Genomic DNA, 17,396 nt, shown 5'->3' with positions numbered 1-17,396 from the left:
CTGGGCAGGTGGCTCAGTCAGTAAAAGTCCTGCTAGGCAAGCATGAGGTATAAAGCCCCATGTGACCGTATTCCACCACTGGTCAGGTAGATTGCTGGAGCTTGCTGGCTAGCCAGCCTAACTGAACTGGTGAGCTCCAGGTTCAGTGAGAGGCTCTGACCCTCAAAATAAGACAGAAAACTTCTGAGGAAGACAAGGGGAAGCAAGAGTAGACACTGACCCCCGTCCTCCACACACCCTTGTACACACAGGCTGCCATGTGTAATATGCCTGTTTGAATGAGAAATGTTCCCCGTAGGCTCGTGTATTTGAATACTTGGTTCCCACTTGGGGCTAACATTGAATGAGAAGAATATTACCGATTTTTTTTTTTCCTTTAGATACTTGCAATCAGACTGGAGAAGCATGGGACCCTTAGCTCGTGTGGTCCTCACAAACCTTTTATAGATGAGAAACTATATAGGATAGCAGAGCTCTGTTTTAGGTCTTAAACTAGCTGCCCACTTCCTTTATCCTGTATGCTATGTTCTGGGGCCAGACACTGCTAGTCCTGGGAACCACAAACCACACTACTGTCCAGAAAGCCAGGGAGAAGGCTTGGTCCAGGCAGGAGCAGGTTGACTTCGGCAGTTCCTAGGAAGAAAGTCAACTTGACATGGGGTGACTCAAGTGCTGTTGTTAACACCTCCGGGGAGGTGAGGAGGGTTTCCTGGGGTGACTGTGATGTGGGTTGGTTTTTTCAGGGTGAAAGAGTTTGAAGTCATTTGGTTCTGCATCAGGAGGAGGCAGAGCATAATTTGCTGGGTAATCTTTACTGAGTACCCACTGTCTCTGATCTGGTCCTTTATTAGCACCCGGCATCTGTGAGACAACCTGCAGGAGACCCTCAGCCCACAGGGACACTTACTACTGCAAGTGTCTTCTTCCTGCTGGAGGAGCCTTACAATGGCTCACATCTAAAGGACAGGGGGGCAAGCAAGCAACATCTGAGATGCACCATGCTAGACTGCCTGGAGGAAAGTGGAGAGGTGGAATACAATGTAGGAAACTGCTTTATCCAGCGGGTCACACACACACACACAAAGACGAAGGTGAGAGGGAAACTTGGACAAAGAAGGGCTTGGTGGGAGAGGTGGGAGATTAGCAAAGCTGCTGGGAGAACCCTGGTGAAAAATATGAATGTATACCCATATATACCTATATATATATATACACCTATATATACATATATATTCATATATTATATTCATGATGTATATATATTCTTTTGCAATTTCATGTCATGTATTATATACATATGTATGTATACATATATATGAAATTGTAAAATAATACAAATTTTAAAAATTAATAATTTTTAAAAAATGCACATTGGTGTTCTTCCTGCTTGTATGTGTGTGTGAGAGTACGAGATCCCCTGGAACTGGAGTTACAGATAGTTGTGAGCTGCCATGTGGAGGCTGGGAATTGGAAAAGCAGCCAGGGCTCTTAACCACTGAACCATCTCTTCAGCCCCAAATCAAACAGTATTGAAAGAAATGAAATGTAGGTGAACACGGCGGCGCACTTGCAAACCCAGCATTCACTCGGGAGGGAGAGACAGGAGGATCCAAACCTTAAGGTCATTCTCCTTGGCTGCATGAATTTGAGGCTAGCCTGGGATACATGAGGCTATCTCAAAAAGACAAGACAAGACTAGCAAGATGGCTCAGGTGGTATGAAGACCAGAGTTGACTTCCTAGAACCCTCATAATGGTGGGAAGAGAGAAATAAGTCCCTAAACTTGCCCTCTGACCCCTCCACAAGTGGTATGGCCTGTATGCCCTTCTTTCATACACATCCCACTAATACTGAGTAAAACTTTTATTAAAAAAAAAAAAAATTGTATGCTGGGCAGTGGTGGCGCACACCTTTAATCCCAGCACTTGGGAGGCAGAGGCAGGCGGATTTCTGAGTTCGAGGCCAGCCTGGTCTACAGAGTGAGTTCCAGGACAGCCAGGGCTATACAGAGAAACCCTGTCTCAAAAAACCAAAAACCAAAAAAAAAAAAAAAAAAAAAAAAAAAAAATTGTAAAAATTTCCATGCTTCAACAAATACCTTTGAATAAGATTGTTTTTCTCATTTATCTGATTTTAAACATTTTTCTACTGAAAACTATAGGCAAAGCTTATTATATTTTCCCATTTATCAAATAGGGAATTAGATTTTAGAAAGCCAGTACTCAGAATTGAGAGCAACCCTCTGGTTTAGCTAAAGTCTCTTTATTCTAAACGGACTGCCATATGTCACGGCTAGTGCTCACAAACCTGTAGTTTTTTTTTCAGTAGGCATGAATGTGTTTTTCATGCTCTTGTTTTTTAGTCACACCTGCACGGGGACATCCAGAAAAAACAAGCCACAGGAAGGTTGTTTCTCCAGTGACCGTGACTTGCCAGTCTAGTTCTTGACAAATGCTGCATTTAGATTTTATCCTTGACTGCAGCTGTTCCCTGGCCCTGGGCTACGAGTCCCACCCCAGACAACAGTCCGATCTGCGAACAATGTACAAGATGGCATGCACTTTTGACTGTCTCCCTCCACACCTCCGGGGCATGTGACATATGTTCATGGGCACCTGTGGTGTAGCTCCTGTGCTGAGACCAGAGCCTCCGTGTCTGTCTGTCTGTCAGTCACCCTTCAGCCCTGTGGGGCAGGGTCTTATGCTTGACCTGGAACTAGGCAGCTGGTAGCAAGCCTGGGGAACTTCCCTGTCTTTGTCTCCACAGCAAGAGGGTTATGAGCACTCTAGGGGCTATGCTCATCTCTCTCTCTCTCTCTCTCTCTCTCTCTCTCTCTCTCTCTCTCTCTCTCTCTTCCTTCCTTCCTTTTCTTCCTTTCTTTTTTAAATTTTGATACTGAGAATTTGAACTGAGGATCTCACACTTGCATACCAAGTAGTCTCACCAACCCAACCACCTGGCACTCAAACCTCTTCATTGAAGGGGAGAACCAGGAGTTCATTTGTGCTCGTCTCTCCATGCCTAGGCATCAAGAAAATGTAGTTCACAGAAACAAAGAAACTGAGCAGTGTGTCATTTTCTGTCACTGCTGTACCAAACCATCACAAATGTAGAGACTTAACAGAATGTAAGGATATTCATTGTCTCAGAGTTCATGTCAGAAGTCTGACCCAGGTCTTACTGGGCTAAAATCAAGCTCTGATTTTCAGGGCTTGGTTCCTTGGACTCCAGGGCTGAGTCCTTGGAGACCCAGGGAAAGGCCATTTCTTTGCTTCTCTAAGTGATTGACAGAGTTCAGTTCCTGGGGTTCTAAGACTGAAGTCCCCATTTCCTTCCTCTTTTTCGGGGCTAGCAGCGGTGGGATGAAGCGTCTCCCTTCCCTTTTCTTCTACTTCAGTGCTGTGGCCCATCTACTTTCTACTTACATGTTTTAAAAAGATTTATTTTCATTTTATGTGTATGAACGTTCTACCTGCATACATATGTGTGCACTGCATGTGAACTGTACCTCATGCCTGCAGAAGACCAGAAGAGGTCAGATCCCCTGGAACCAGAGTTAACAGATGGTTGTGAGCCACCATTTAGATGCTGGGAACAGAACCTAGACCCTCAGCAGGAACTGCAAGTGTTCTCAACCGCTGCATCATCTCCCCAGCACAACCCCTTCCTCTTTTTAAGTTGATTTTTCTCTGGTACTTGTTGCACTAACAGAAAGCTAGCGGGATGTGTAAGGAAACACAGTCATGGGTTCTGATGGACACAGATCTTTTGGGAAGAGGTTTACGCTTCTGTCTATATGATAGCCTTACATGAGGCCTCCTATGCAACCTCCAGCTTTCTGTAAAGAATGAACATGTTGAGATCTGACCGATAGTGAAGCCAGTCCAGGGCATGCACCAGCTTGTGCTGTAGATCCTGGGTCTGACAGCCTGGCTCCATTATTTACTAGCTGGGAGCTCTTGGGAAGGTTCATGACCTACAAGAACCCAGCTTTTCTTAGCATACAAAATGAGGATAATGTTAGCACCTTCTTCGTGGGTTGTTGGAAGAAATGAGACACTCCATAAAAAGTGCTTCTAAACCCCTGCTGATGTTAACGATATTCTGCTATGCTCGCAGACAGAAACCTAGCATAGCTGTCTCCCAAGAGAGGCTTCATCCAGCAGCAGATGGAGGCTGATGACCCAAGGTCAAACATCAGGGAGTCTTGTGAAAGAGTCAGGAATAGAAGTGAGCAAGTCAGAGGGGTCAAGTACACCACAAGAAGACCCACAGAGTCAACTAACCTGGGACCATGGGGGCTTACAGAGACTGGGCCACCAGCTAGGGGGCATGCAGAAGCTGGACCTGGACCTCCTATACATTTGTAGCAAATGTGCAGCTTGGTCTTCATGTGGGTCCCCTGACAAGAGGAGCAGGGACTGTCTTCCTGTTCCCTGCCATTGAATCCCCTCTCCCCACCCCCTATTTGAACTGCCTGGTTTGGATGTGAGAGAGGATGTGCCTAGACTTGCTAGGACTAGATGCCTCAGGATGGGGTGGTATCCAAGGAGGAGGTTCCCCTTCTCCTCTGAGAAGGGGAGGAGCAATGGGAGGAGGGATTTGTAAGGGTAGGAGTGGGAAAAGAGGAGGGAGGGAGGCTGGGATTAGATGTAAAGGGAATTTAAAAAGCACTTCTAGAAGACCTGGCTTTCAGAAGCTCTGAAGAAGTGTGAGCTATGTCCAAAAGACTCCCACAAAAATACAGTAGACGTCACAAGAATTAATGTTTGAAACCAATACCTTGTCCAGTATTGTTTTTTGATTCAGGGTTCCAGGAATTCAAGGGTGACCTTGAACTCATTAAGTAGCCAAGGAAAATCTTGAACTCCCGATTGAACCTTCCCAATGCTGGCATCACAGGCATGTAACACGTTTATACTGTGCTAGGAACCAAAGCTACTAAGGCTTCTTCATACACGCACCTGAACCACACCCTAGCCCTTCAATCTGTTGTTTGTTTTTGATCCATGAATTTTGTATCTATGCGTGTGAGTCTGGTTTCTGTTAATTCACTAAGCAGGGTAACCAAAAGCAACCTGAGGAAGAAGCAGTTTATTTCCTCCCACAAGTGATAGTCCATCATCAAGGGAGGCCAAGACAGGAACTCAAGTTGACAAGCAAGATTAGCCATCACACTCTGAAAGTCAAAATGTTCTAGAAAGCAACAAAATCAAATTGTTGATCTCCCATTTAACCCTTTGACTAACCAGTGCCTGAGGGAAATCCAGGCTTGCCAGATTGGGCAAGGAACTGACCTAACACCATTTGCTGTTAAGTCAGGCTGTTCGCTGGCACACAGCAAGCTGACTGGTGTGGCTCTTTATCACCGAGCTGTCTCCAGACTTCCTGCTTCTTTGCTCTCTGACTTTCAGCCATTTGGGGAGGTGTTTTGGCTCATAGTCTGTCAGCTCTTGGACATAAATCATCACACGACCTTGCCAGTTGACTCAAGGACATGCTGCCTGCTCCGTGAGGAGGTCTACCGTGTGGTCCCACAGGAATGAGCAAACCGCACAGCCTTTTCCCATTCCCAGGATGGCCTCTCTAAAACTGATGCTGACAGATTTATAGTTAGCTGGAACTGGAGGGATTTTGAATTAGTTTTGTTCAAAGAAACTTTTTTCTCCACTTTTTTTTTCTAGCAACTCTTCAATCTATATAAAACAAACAAACAAGAAAAAAAGTGCACTAAGTCAGACATAGTGGCTTATAATTCTAAGCACTTGGGAAGCTGATGCAGTAGGTTTGTTGTGTCAAGGAGAACATGGGCCATGTAAAGCCAGCTTGGGTTGCAGAATGAGCTTGTCCTTTTAAAACAACAACAAAACCTGCTGAAAGTAAGACTTCATCAGTCTAAACTCAAGTGTAAATTCATTAGTCAGGAAAAAAATCATGCTGCTGTTGACCTGAGTTTAAGAATCAGTGGCCAGATCCTTTAGCTCTCAGTCTCCCTGTGACAGAATTAAGAAGCAATGCTATGTGCCAGCCTCTAATTCTTTGTCCTACACAATAACTTCCAAATCGGCTATCCCAGACTAAACCACACATTGTGGGATTCCCTACCATCCCTTGAAATGATATGAGAGCCAGATATTTGGCTTAGTTTGGGGGATTTCTCTGAAGGCTCTCTCCTGGGTGTCCTTGCTCTGTGTCACCCTGATGCCCATTACAGATGGTTGTGAGCTACCATGTGGTTGCTGGGAATTGAACTCAGGACCTCTGGAAGAGCAGTCAGTACTCTTAACCACTGAGCCATCTCTCCAGTCCTCTCTTACTCTTTTTAAAAATATATATGTAATTCACTTCTGTTGTATGTGCATTGGTGTTCTGCCTGCATGGGTGTCTGGGTGAGGATGTCAGATTCCATGGAACTGGAGTTAAAGACAGCTGTGAGCTGCCACATGGATGCTGGGAATTGAACCAGGGACCTGAGGAGGAGCAGCCAGTGCTCTTAGCCGCTGAGGCGTTTCTGCAGCCCTAGCTCTCTTTCTCTTATTTAGCTATATGCTTAATAAAGCTTCTTTTCAGGAGTTAATGGGAAGCATCCTGTCCATGCCATTTCTGATACTATATTCTGTCTTTTTTTTTTTTTTAATGCTTTCCCACCTCGAGGCCACATCATGGTTCTCATGGTCACAAGACACACACACCCTCTCTCTGTAGCCACTTCTCTTATTTTAACATATGCCTGCTGTCCCTAAAGCACCGGTGTTGTGTTCATTTAGAAATCCTTTATAAAATATTATGAAAGTTACAAGGGATCCTCTAACTTGATGATCATTCTTATACATATTGTTTGGAATTAAAAGCATCAGTAGTTATAATGGCAATTTCTAATTGCATACAATAGTAAGTGAATAGATATTATATACAATATATTAAGTCTATATCACAGATATGCATATGACTTAAGACACTGGCACATGAAATAGAGCCATGTGGTGTGAGAAGCCCTCCATTTCTGTGTATGTGTACATGTGTGTGTGTGTCTGTGTGTGTACATGTGTGAGATATGGTTACTTACAACTCATGTCTTTGACACATAGGAAGACATTTACATCTAAGTTATTTGATATCAAGTTCAGAGCTTTTATTTTATATTTAGAAATGTCAGAGCTAGGTGTGGTGGTGTACATCTTTAATACCAACACTGGGGAGGCAGAGGCTGGAGGATCCCTGTGTGTTTGTGAACAGTATGGTCTACAGAGCTAGTTCCAGGACTGTCAGGGCTACACAAAGAAACCTTGTCTTGAAAAAACTAAAAACAAACAAAACAATGAAAGAAATATCATGAATCTTAGATGTAAATATATTCAATAAACCACAAAAGACTTATATTTCTTTGATTGATTGATTGATTGATTGATTGACTGATTGATGGATTGATTTTTTTTTTTTTTTGAGACAGAGTTTAGCTCTTTGTAACTGTGTAGCCCTGGCTGTCCTGGAACTCCCAATATAGACCAAGCTGACCTTGAACTCACAGGGAACCACTTGCCTCTCCTTCCTGAGTGCTGGGATTAAAGACATGCTCTAAACAGAAAACAACAGAAACTAAAACAGAAAGCAACATTGACTGAGATTCAAGGTAATTCTGTTTTTTTGAGGTAGACTCTCAATCTCCAGCCTGACCTAGAACTCACTTATGTAGCCCAGGCTGGTCTCTATCCCGTGGAAATCTCCCTGCTCAACCCTCCTAAGTATATTTAATATACCACAATGTTGCTTTCTGTTTTAGTTGATCAAGATTACTGAGATTTCTCCACTTAACATAATTCTTTCAAACCAGGAGTACTGGAACATGTCTTTAATCCCAGCACTCAGGAAAGAGAGGCAAGTGGATCCCGGTGAGTTCAAGGTCAGCTTGGCACTTAGGCTCATATGTGAGCCAGAGTAATATTTTTCTAAAATAAAAATATTTATTAGAGTTAACCTCAGATCAATTTTTTAGTTTGTTCTAATTCAGAAGAAAACTTTTTTTTTCTTGGTTTTTCATGACAGGGTTTCTCTGTGTAGTTCTGGCTGTCCTGGAACTCACTCTATAGACCAGGCGGGTCTCGAACTCAGAGATCCGCCTGCCTCTGCCTCCCAAGTGCTGGGATTAAAGGCGTGCGCCACCACTGCCAGAAGAGAACTTTTAGAAATCACCTTGGACTGAACACAGCAAGATCTCATTGGCCTTAGATTGCATCTGCCCTTGGGGAGTGGGGATAAACAGCCATCTTGGGATTTGACTTGTAAACGTGTTGTGCCAGGAAACCTTCATGACCCCTAAGAAGACTACCAAGGAGCCAAATCTGATGCAATTGCACGAGGGTCTCTCTATTCAAGCTCAAGCTTGGGCAGTATCACCGTCTCTAACATAGTAGAACGGGAGGGTGCAACCCCAAGCCCAGTTTCAGGTGAGCATTTATAGAGGCAAGAAGAGGGTATCTAGCCTGGCACGCACTTGATTGGGGGACCATTATGGCCTTTAACATAACTGGCTGGCACTGAGAGTCAAACCATAAACTTAACTTCTGCTTTTCTTCTGATTAGTGGTTGTTAGGAAGTGAAGTGTCAAGAACGGGTTTGTAACCTGGAGGTGCAGATTTGTTGGGGAATAACCTGGAAACTGGTGCTAGGTACCAGCCTGCTAGTTAACTTGAGTTCAACCTTAGATTCTCTAAGATGGAGTCTGAACCCAAAAGATTTGGTCTCTCAAAATTATCAATACTTATTTGGTGTAGACAGTTGGGGTTATGACCTCAGACAACTGGACATGGGTGGATTTTTTTAAGGACAACTTACTGTGAGACCGAAGAATAGGAAGGCCAGGTCTATCACATGTAAAATTGATCCCAGAAAGCATCTTTCTACCCTTGAAGGGTCCAATTATTTAGAAATATTTGCTAACGGTTTTACAATATTTTCAGAAAGCTAACGAGTCACACTTGACCTTAGCTCCAAGGCTGAGAAGTAAAGCAGTTGAAAGCGATTGTTTGCACTTACTCTTCAATAGCGATTAACTGAGAGCCTACCATCTGCCGGGCACTGAAGAGACACAGGACCCAGAAGAGGTGAGACCCAAGTTCTGTGGCTCTCACAATAAATTATAACCACAACAGTATTTGGTATCCATTTTGTTGAAAGCTTCGTAGAAACTTTAGTCATTTAGTATATAAAATGTTCTCCTCTGTAAGAAAAAACAAACTGTTATCAATAAAATCCCTCAGTGTAACTGTTTCATGGTGGGGGAATGTGGGTGTGTGTGTGCAAATGTGTGCACATGGAGGCCAGAGGTCAAACTTGAGTGGCATTCCTCAGAGTCTTGTTTATTTGTTTGCTTTGCTTTTTTTTTGGAGACAATGTCTCTCATTGGTTTGGAACTTGTGGTGGTTTCAGTAAGAATGCCCCCCCCCCCAAAATCGGTTCATATATTTGAATGTTTAGTCGTCAGGGAATAGCATAATTTGAAAGGGTTAGAAGGCTTAAGGGGTATGGCCTTGGTGAAGGAAGTGTGTCAATAGGGTGAGTTTTGAGGTTTCAAAAGCCCATGCCAAACCCAGAAACTCACAACTCTCTCTCTCTCTCTCTCTCTCTCTCTCTCTCTCTCTCTTTCCCCTTCTTCCCTCTCCCCCTCTCTCCCTCCCTTTCCTCCTCCCTCTCTTTCCCTCTCCCTCGCCCTCTCCCTCTCTCCTTCTCTCTTTGCCTGTACAGCAGGATGTAGTCCTCAGCTACTTCTCCAGCACCGTGTGTGCTGCCGTGTTCCCCACCATGATGTTAGGACTAAACCTCTAAAACTGTAAGCAAGCCCTCAGTTAAATGCTTTTTTTCCTAAGCATTTAGTTGCCTTGGTCATGGTGTCTCTTCACAGCAACAGAACAAGTTGGCTAGGCAGGCTAGCCAGTGAACCCCTAGGAACGGTCTGTCCCCATGCTCCTGGCACCAAGACTGCAAGCCCACACAGTTATGTCCAGTTGTTTCACATGGGTTCTAGGACTCAAAAACTTGACCAGCAAAGCCATCTCCCAGGGCCCCAGTTCGACTCTTTTTACCGTCAGAGACCATTTGACTTTTCCCCAGTGGCTCTGAGTTCTATCAGCAGCAAATACTGTTCTACTGTGTCAGCTTTCCTTGTCTGAGTCCCATAGGAGTTGAGAAAGCAGAGACCTTTGGTAGAGTTATTGTTTTTCTGTATCCAATGAACTCATAACTACCAACAGTTGGAAAACTACCCTCTGTCATGGGGGGCCCACTTGTGAATTAGTCAGACCCCTGAGTACTAGGAGACAGAGGTCAGAAGGGACCTGACCCAGCATCTGACAACAATGAACTCTTTTATCTTACAGGGGAACACTTAGAACTGTATAGACACTCTATTGTTCTATTTTGGTACAAAATGTGTTAGCAGCTGCTAGGGCACGGGCCTAACATCTGTTAGCAATAAGATTCTGGCATGCACTCCCATGGGTAACTCTGGGAAAAGGAAGTTAGGGCGGGGCTTAGCAGCCTCCCCCCCCCCCTCCCCAATAACTCTGGGTGTGCAGCTTTGGGCAGATCAGGTCCCAGGCAAAGCTCACCTGTTTTACATACATCGGAGGAGGGCTGTGTTGTGCCAAGAATACAGATTCCTGCCTGAAAATTTTCAACTCCTCTTTCCTGACATCTTATCCCCCACACATTTACCCCACCACCACCACCAATGAAAGACAAAAGAGGACGTTGGATCCCCTAGAACTGGAGTTACAGATGGTTCTGAGCCACTGTGTGGTGCTATGAATTGAACCTGGTTCTTTGTATGAGCAGCCAGCGCTCTTGAGCACTGAGACATCTCTCCAGCCCCATCCCCTTTTGCTCTGTTGATTTTTTTTTTTACTAAAAACTCTTTAATTAGCTGTATACTAGAAAGAAAATGATGGTCAAGTCATATTAATGTATAGCTTAAACATTGTACTTTTTTTTTTTTTTTTTTTTTTTTTTTTTTTTGACAGGGTCTCACTACGTTGCCCTGGTCAGTCTAGAACTTGCTATGTTGATCAGGTTGATCCTGAACCCATAGAGATCCATCTCCCTCTGCCTCCCAAGTGCTGGTATAACAGGCGTGCACCTGTAATCCCAGACCCAGAAGTCTGCTCTTCTGACAATGTTTACCTTTTAGAGAAGGGATGCCCTCAGTCTGAAGCAATGAAACTAGTGACAACACTGTAGGTACTAGTGGAGCAACAGTGGGGGCACATCCCTTGGGGAACATAAGAGGCCTCCACCAGCAAGAAGAAGGCCAGGCCTGAGTTTGTGTCCTGAATACGTTTACTTTTGTATATGGACTTAGCAAACCAGCCCAATTACCATTTTTTTTTTATTTTTTTGTCTTAGTTTAATTAGATCAAAACATTTCAAGATTTCAAGCCCTAGGGAACATTTTTTTTTTTAGTCTGTAATTAAAGAAAACTTTTCATGGCTTTCAACCTTTACTCTGTTGCATAGTCATCTAGTTCTTACTGAGTGCTTACAAACCAGCTCCCGTCCACATTTTAAAATTGAAATAAAAAATGTACAAGGTTAATTGTAGGACAATATAGAATTTCTAGCTGTGAAAGAGCTGGTGGTGTGGTTTATTTGTTTTGTTATTTCTAATAAATCCAAACATCACAGGAGACATAGAAGGTTCCAGAGGAGGAAGACATAAGCCACAACCTCTTGTGTTCTTCCATCTCTAAATTGATTTCCTTTTTACATCCAAAGCACAGGGCTATAAATAAACCTTCCAAGGTGAACAGAGTGAGAAGATGTGTGTGGTGTCCTCCAGCAGCTGCTGTCACTCCGAGGTGTTGCACACCAGGGCCACTGCACGCACAGCTGGGCCTGGCTGAGGGGGCAGAGCTTGACCAGCTCACAGTCATCTGGAACTGTAGCTCCTGGGCCTCTGAGGGCACCAGGCACAGTTGTGATGCACAAACAGCCACGCATGTTAAATAAGTTAATTTAAAAGAGAGAAATATAATAAGGAAGTTGAAATAAGGGGGCTGGAGAGATGGCTGGATGGGTAAGAGCACCGGATGCTCTTCCAGAAGTCCTGAGTTCAATTCCCAGTAACCACATGGTGGCTGACAGCCATCTGTAACTTCAGTTCCAGAGGATCTGAACTTTCTTCTGACCAGGTGTACATGTGGTGCACATACATACATGCAGGAAAAGCACTCATGCACATAAAAACAAATGGATATTTTTAAACAGAAGTTGAGTAAAAATGATGTATTAAAAAGGAATTGTTACAAATTGCCATCAAATAATTGCATTTTGTGAATATTGTATGGAATGTTGCTTAATTAGAGGCCAACTATATTTTATTTTTCTTTATAGCATTTATCACTAGCTGCTGTAGCGTGTACATGTTCCCAGAACTGTGTGCAGGAAAGCTGGTCCCCATGCAGCTGCATTGAGAGGTGACATCTTTGGGAGAATATTGGGATGAGGGCTCTGTCCTTGAGGAGAGCTAACCCACTGGTGCATTACTGGATTGCTGTGGACACAACCTTGCTATAAAAGTAAGTGCTCTGATGTACTTGCTCTGATTCTCTTGCCACTGACTGCGGTGACAAGACCCTTGCCAAAAAGCAGCACCGTGCTCTCGGGCTTCTAACTCTCCAGAACTGTGTGCCAAGTAAACTCACTTGTGGGGTCAGTTATGAGACAAGTCTCATGTAGCCCAGGCAGGCCCCAAACTTGTTATGTAACTGAGACTGATCTCAAACTACCGAGCCTCTTGTTTCCGTCCTCAATGGCAACAGAAAAGGGAGGCGCTGAGCATGTATTAGTCACTTACTGGTTTATCTCTCAATAGGATGTCAGTTCTCTGGGGACTAAACCTTGGTTTCATTCTCTGCTGTACGTCAGATGGGTGCCTTCTTCAAACTGTGTCACAGGTCCTCTGCTTAACCACATTCTGGTTCCAATTCTTTTTCCATAGTGATACTTGCTGTAAACAATCACTTGCTTCTTTGGAGTTCCGTCACCTACTACTCATTCCTAAACCCTGACGCTTAATTTGTCTTTTTAAAAAAATTATATATCAAGCTAATAAGATGGCTGAGTAGGCAAAGGTGCTTGCCTCCAAAGCCTGACAACCTGAATTCAGTCCTCAGGGTGTGCGTGGTAGGAGAGGACTATCTCCACACAAATGCCATGGCGTGCACACAAATACACAATGAAAGAAGGGAAGGAAAAGAAAACATTACAATATGTAGCTTCATATTGAACAAATGGAGAGAGAATATATTGTTGAAAAGCCTAGGCCTTCAGACACAGGAAGCAGAGGACTCTGAGCTGGACCTGGCCTGAAGGCCCCTCCCTGAGGACCAGCTTTCATGGTACTAGAAGGTGCCATGTAAGTCTCCAAAGTAGGGAAGCAACCAATATTTCTACCCAGCTATGATGCTTATGAACCATGACAGTAATCAGCAAGACATAGTAACCCTAAGATCGTGGTCATGGCATACATACCCTGGTAGTAACCAACCAATTAGTAGCTCTCTAATTGACTTAAGGTACACTCAACAAGAGGGAAACATGCCTGATCCTGGAAACCTGGTGGGGTCGTGGGTCTTGGAGGAGACTCTGATATGTCCTAAAGAAGAGAGAAAAGAACTGATAATAAGAAAAGAATAGTAAGACCAGAGCCCATTAGACCTAGATCGCTATGCATTAACTAGATAGAATTCACTTACCTAGTCTGTTTCATGAGTACCCATGTCATAACCAAACAATAAAACAATGGCTCAAGAGGCACATGCAAAACCATTCATAAAGTTGAAAACAAAAGAGTCAGATGTAAATATATATACATGTAACAAATATATGGGACTGTCTACAGTATTTAATGGATTTTCTAGTAGATAAGTGATATTTAAATGAGAAGCAAGCCCGGAGAGATGATTTTAACAGTTAAGAGCACTTGCAAGTTGCTCTTGCAGAGGACATGGGTTCAATTCCCAGCACCCACATGGTTGTTTAAAACCATCCATAACTCCAGTTCCAGGGGATCAGATCCCCTCTTCTTATACCAGGCTCACACATGGTGTGCATTCACAAAATGAGAGGCAATGTTTAGGATAAAAGCAAACGTTTTTAAAAAAACATTTTTTTTTTACTATTCTCATATGTGTATATGATGTGTGTACACACACTCACATGTGCCATCGCACACATACGGGGGTCACTGGGTAACTTTGTAGAGTTGTTTCCCTCCTCCTGCTTTGGTATGAGTTCCATGACTGAACTCCACTCACACGGTCCCTGCAGGAAGGGAAGCACCCTTACCTGGTGAACCATCTTGCTGACCCCAAGAGGGATGTAATGGTAATAATGACAATGATAAAAAGAACAATCGCTAGGGAAGATAGTTATTAGGAATCATAGTTCTGATGGGAGTAATGACATGCACGTGTACTGCCAGCTGTCGGGACGCTGGGGCAGGAAGGCTTTGAATTTGGGGCATGAAAGTTACATGTGGAGATTCTGTCTCAAGAAGAACAAAATGTTTGGGAGTTATTTTAGCAGTAGAGTATGTGCACACAAGGCCCTGGTTCAATCTTCAGTATTACAATAAAACAAAACAAGACAATAACAATGATAACAGTTCCGAGATTGCAGGAGAAATTAATACAATCAGGGTGATAACCCAAAACCCAGTGGAGGACAAGGATCTCCTTCAGCTAGTCGATCAGCTGGCCAAATAAACTAGAGAGCTTGATGGTTAGTAATAGAAACCATATATAAGACAGTGGTTCTCAACCTGTGGGTCGAGACCCCTATGGGGTTGAAGGATCCTTTCACAGGGGTCGCCTAAGACTGTCTAAAAACACAGATATCTGCATTATGATTCATAACAGTAGCAAGATTATAGTTATGAAGTAGCAACAAAAGTAATTTTATGGTTGTGGGTCACCACAAAACTATATTAAAGGGTCACAGCATTAGGAAGGTTGAGAACCATTGAATTATAAATGAACAGAAAAGCTGGTGGAACAACCTATCGATCCCTGTGAGTCATACAGTGGGCAGTGCAGGCTGTGGATAACTGAAGTCTCTCTATGCTGACAAAATCTGCATCAACCAACAAGGGCATGCGAGAAATGAGAGCCCCGTGCATTAGGTCATGATAACCATTCTGGTTATGTTTTGGCTTGGGTTTTTGGTTTTTTCAAGACAGGGTTTCTCTGTGTATTCTTGACTGTCTTGAGATCAGACTCTGTAGACCAGGCTAGCCTCAAACTCACAGAGATCCAACTGCCTCTGCCTCCCAAGTGCTGGGATTAAAAGCATGTGCCAACACACCTGGCTGATAGCCTTTTTGAAGAACTAGTATTATCAAATTTGAAATGTATGCTCAGAAATTGTCTTTGTGGATAGGCACCACGGAGAAGCTCCTGTGTGTGTGTAAGTGGATACAGAGAACATCCCCTGCAGTGCTTTTGAACACTGGAAACCTTTAAGTTATTTAAATGTGCATCAGATAGAAAATGAATTTACACCAGGCAGTGGTGGTGCATGCCTTTAATCCCAGCACTTGGGAGGCAAAGGCAGGCGGATTTCTGAGTTCAAGGCCAACCTGGTCTACAGAGTGAGTTCTAGGACAGCCAGGACTACACAGAGAAACCCTGTCTCAAAAAAAAAAAAAAAAAAAAAAAAAAAAAAAAGGAAAAGAAAAAGAAAATGAATTTACTACAATTAAATTTTAGGCATCAAAATAAATGTTCTGGGGTATAGTATAAATGAAATAATTTACAAATATTATTAATCCATTGTGAAGAGATTATAAAATGGTAAAGAGAAAAGATAGCATTTAAAATTTTAAAACAATCATAGTGGCAATATTTGTTAATTATTATTGGTACATACAAATGTGATGAAAAAAATGCATGAGAATGATATACAACAACATTTATAGTATGATAGACCAGAAAGAAAGAAAGAAAGAAAGGCTACCATAGTGAAAATTTTGGTTTCTTTAAAAATACAAAAATGTTGTGGGGGATATGTTTTTGTTTTAATCGCAGGTGTGGGATATGGGGCTGCTTCAGATTGTCCACAGCAGCTGACTATGATTTGTCTCTGGCAGGGGCGTGATTCTGCAGGTGAAGATAGTTTATGTTTGGGATTCTGGGAAATCTTGAGAGGGTATAAAACTGTCAGAGACCTGAGCGGCTGTGGGGGCTGTGGGGGCTGGGTTTTTTTAAACATGGGTTCTGGATATTAAACTCAGGTCTTCTTGCTTATAAGCTCATCATGAAGGGAAGCCAAGACAGGAACCTGGAGGCAGGAACTGAAACACAGACCACAGAGGAATGCTGCTTACTGGCTTGTCCTCCATGGCTTGATCAGCCTGCTTTCTTATACCACCCAGAACCTGCACTGGGATGGCACGGCTCCATGGTGCTCCTACATCAACCATTAATCAAGAAAACCCCCCATAGACTCACCTGCAGGCCAATCTGATGGAAACATCTTCTTACATGAGGTTCCCTTTACCTAAAGTATGCAAGTCAAACTGTTTTCAAATCCAGTGACCATGGTTAATGTAAGATTATCTTCCTCAGATGTAGAATAAGAATTCACCGTTTTTAAATCCAGTGGCCATAGTTAATATAAGAGCATCTTCCTCAGATATAGAACAAGAACTCAGCCTGAGGACACTCTTACTTTCAAATTGCATCCCTCAGAACAAATGCTCCTCATTCTTAAAATCCCAGCTTTGTGCTCCCCCCAAGTCATAGACTAACAAAAACCAGTACCCAGGCATGAGAAACTGCCTTTTGAGTTGTAGGTCAGGAGAGTCAGAGAAACTCCCAAAACATGGACTATTCCTGTTGTCCTTGGTTGCCTCTCAGAAGCTGAAAGTAGTCCCCAATGCAGAAAACAACCTTGCACTTTGGACAGAAGATTCAGTGGAATCTGACCCAAAAGCCTCCTCCATGAGGACGAGCTTTTATATAATACCAGAAGGTGATGAAGAACCTTCCAAAGGAGGAAATCCTTCAGTAGTCCCGCCCAGCTGTGGTGCCTGTGAACCACAGTGACCATCAATACCGCATTAGTGCGGTAGTTGCACTTACATCATTGGGTTACCAATAGCCATCTAACCTCAATAGGTAGTAATGGGCAACTATGTAGCAAGCATGCTCATTTATGACATTTGAAGTTATGAATCTAATACAGACCCTGAGGAATGCCATGTGTCTGCTGGTACGCCTTATAGTTCAACATATGTATACCTTTGCCTCAGTCATCTCACTCCTGTTTGAAATAAGAGCCCCCAATAGCAGGTATTGTGGCTATTTCATGGGAACAAAAACAAAAAACTAAACTTGGATCAG

The sequence above is a fragment of the Arvicanthis niloticus genome, chromosome 14 (genome assembly GCF_011762505.2).
Source record: "Arvicanthis niloticus isolate mArvNil1 chromosome 14, mArvNil1.pat.X, whole genome shotgun sequence".
Lineage (NCBI taxonomy): Eukaryota > Metazoa > Chordata > Mammalia > Rodentia > Muridae > Arvicanthis > Arvicanthis niloticus.
Note: the sequence above shows the minus strand (reverse complement) of the source record.